This window comes from Dipteris shenzhenensis, chromosome 19 (genome assembly GCF_047967505.1).
Source record: "Dipteris shenzhenensis isolate YYH24624 ecotype China chromosome 19, Dip_SZ_1.0, whole genome shotgun sequence".
NCBI classification, from domain to species: domain Eukaryota; kingdom Viridiplantae; phylum Streptophyta; class Polypodiopsida; order Gleicheniales; family Dipteridaceae; genus Dipteris; species Dipteris shenzhenensis.
Window position 1 is genome coordinate 44,319,960 of NC_141614.1, and position 3,544 is coordinate 44,323,503.

A 3,544-nucleotide genomic window follows, 5' to 3' on the forward strand; every position below is an offset into this window, starting at 1 on the left:
ATCCTTCTCCCGTACATAGTGGTAATGCACCTCAATGTGCTTTGTTCTAGCATGATAGACTGGGTCATTTTCCAAGTGTATACTGCTCATGTTTTCATAATAAATGACAACTGGCCTATCCATAGACTGATGCATATCAAAAAGCAACTTATGCAACCAAGCTGCCTCACATGTAGCCATTGCTACACCCCTATATTCAGCCTCTGTGCTCGACAAGGCAACTGTAGGCTGTTTCTTGCTGCTCCAAGTGACTGCAGCACTCCCAAAAGAAAACACATATCCACTGGTAGATCGTCTATCAGAAATACTACCAGCCCAATCAACATCAGTGTATCCATGCAACTGTATCTGAACCCCAGTCTCATAAAATAGTCCATACTGCAATGTGGACTTCACATACCTCAGTATGCATCTAGCCACATCCAAATGCAGTTTCCTTGGAGCCTGCATAAACGGACTTACCAACCCAACAACATAGCTCAAATCTGGCCTGGTAATAGTCATATAAATCAAACTTCCTACTATGCGTCTGTACATATTAGGATCTTCCAGAAGCTCACCTGCATCTGCACTCAGCTTCACATTCTGCTCCAAAGGAACTGAAATAGGCTTACAGCCTGTCATCCCATATTTGGACAGCATGTCCAATCCATACTACCTCTGCAAGAGCCATATCCCACTTGTGGATCTAATCACCTCAATGCCCAAGAAGTAACGCAGCTCTCTCAAATCCTTCATCTCAAACTTCTGCTTCAATTGCATTTTCACATGAAGGATATCTTCATCATTATCACCTATGATGATTGAATCATCAACATAAATGACAAGCAACATAATACCTTTCTTTGTTTTTCTCACATAAAGTGAGAAATCTGCTGTGGAAATCTGAAAGCCAATAGTGACAAGATACTGTCCTATCTTGTCAGACCATGCTCTGGGTGCTTGCTTCAAGCCATACAAGGCTTTCTTCAACCTGCAAACAAACTCAAAATGAATAGCATGCACATAACCTAGTGGCTGCTCCATGTAGACCTCTTCTTGCAAATCACCATGCCAGAAGGCATTCTTTACATCCATCTGATGTAAAGACCATCCCTTCGATGCAGCCATAGCAATGACTACTCTTACAGCTGCCATCCTTGCAACTAGACTGAATGTTTCCTTATAATCAATGCCATATGTCTGTGCATACCCCTTAACTAATCTTGCCTTGTATCTGCTCACAGAACCATCTACATTGTGCTTCACCTTATAGACCCACTTGCAGCCAATTGCATTCTTGTCTTTAGGCAAAGGCACCGATTCCCATGTAGCATTTTCTTCCAAGGCATCCATTTCTTCATCCATGGCTTTCTCCCATTTTTCTTTTCCCATGGCTTGCTCAAATGAAGTGGGTTCTGGTTCTTGTATCACTTTCACCATATAGGCATAGTGAATGGCTATAAATCCATTATATTTCAGCCTATCCATAGGATACTTGACTCTGGTAGATAGACTTGTGCAAAATAGGCTCACTACCAGGTGCTCTCAAAACATCCGTGGTCTTCCTTACTCCATGTGTAACAACAGAAGGAATACCCAACTCATCATCAATGCTATGTTCTGAGCCACTAGATTCACCATCCACATAAGAGTGACATGCATTCACATCAACCATGGGCTGATCTACTTTCTCTTTTCCTTTTCGTGATACCTGCATACCACTATCTGCATTGCTTTGAGGAGATTCTCCTGATCTCAATCTGCCTATCCATGGCGAAGTATGTGAACCACTGCTAGAGGACACTACAGGTCCACTAATATTTTGTGATTGCTGCTGTGAATTCTGTGCAGCATTACCATTTTGTGCATCTACATCATCAACCACATTTACTGGTTTATATTAGCTGCTCATCTCATTAAAAAGAACATCTCTGCTTACTATAAACTTACGAGTAGAAGGGTTATAGCATCTATACCCTTTCTGCTGTAGAGAATAACCAATAAAGATGCACTTCTCATCTTTTGGATCCAACTTGAATCTCAACTCATCTGGCACATGAACATAGGCAATGCAACCAAAAACTTTCAAATGAGAAATATCTGGTTTCCTACCAGTATACCTCTCCTCTAGAGTCATGCCATGTATTGCTATAGTGGGAGTCTTGTTCATTATGTAGACTGTTGTAGCAACTGCTTCAGCCCAATAAAAATCTGGCAGGTCTTTTTTGTTGAGCATGGCATGAGATACCTCTCCAATATGCCTCTATTTCCTTTCTGCAACTCCATTTTGCTATGGGGTATGACTGCATGAATATTGCTGAGAGGTAGTCTCCCCCTCCATTTGACCTTAGGCATTTTATTTGCAAGCCTGTTTCTTTTTCAACCATAGCTTGAAAAGCTTTGAAATGCCCAAGCACTTCACTTTTATTTTTCATAAATACACCCAAAGTTTTCTACTATAGTCATCATTAAAAGTGACAAAATAATGACAGCCTCGAATAGATGTAGCTTTAGTAGTCCACACATCAGAGTGGATTAATTCCAATGGCCTCTTACTCTCTTGAACATGTCTAGGAAATGGTTTCCTTGCGTGTTTTCCAAATTGAAAGGCTTCACATATCTTATGCATTTCTACAACCTTGAACTTGGGCAATCCTGCAATAATATTTTGGGCCTACATTAATTTAAGTCACTGTACATTAACATGACCAATGCGTTTATGCTAGATATCAATATCTGCAACTACACCGATCCCATGTGCAAACATTGCTACACTCAATTCAGGCATGTCTACATCCAACGTAAACATCCTGCCCTTCTTCTTCCCTTTTTCTACCAAGCGACCTTTATTTTTATTATCCTCAACAAAGCATCCATGAGGATTAAATCTGACTTGCAAGCCCTGCTCAACCATTTGACCAATAGAAACCAGGTTCTTGGTGATGTTCGGAACATGAAATACATCAGACAGGTATTTCTTTTTCGCATCCTGCATAGACAAGGGAATTTTACCAATCTACACAATAAGATGTGCAGTATCATCACCAATCTCCACAAATCCTGGTTTTTCCAATTTCCTTGCATCCTGCATCCATTCTACATGACCTGTCATGTGGTTTGACGTAGCTGAGTCAACATACCACACATCATTGCTTTCTTCTGCACTTGTCACAGAATTGGTCATGTGTTGCACCATAAACAAAAACTCATTTCTGTCATCACCCTGCCTACTAGAGGATGCATAATTGCTTTGCTGCAATTTTCCATTCATAATGTCATTCTGTTTTTTGTAGCAGTCTTTAGCCATATGACCCATTTTACCGCAATAGTAGCATTCAACATTGTTGTTTGCATTTTGGCCTCTCTGCCATCCACCATGACCTCTTTGGCTCCCCTTGCCTCTAAGGTTACCACGTCCTCCTCCATAGGACTGGTTTTCTTGAATTTGCTGCATATTCTGATTTCTGCCATGGCCTCTAGATCGGCTTGCTCTACCTCTGCCTCTACCTCTTCCAGCATTTGAGTAGAAGACAGTTTCTTTTGAAGTTCCTCCTGAAGAAGA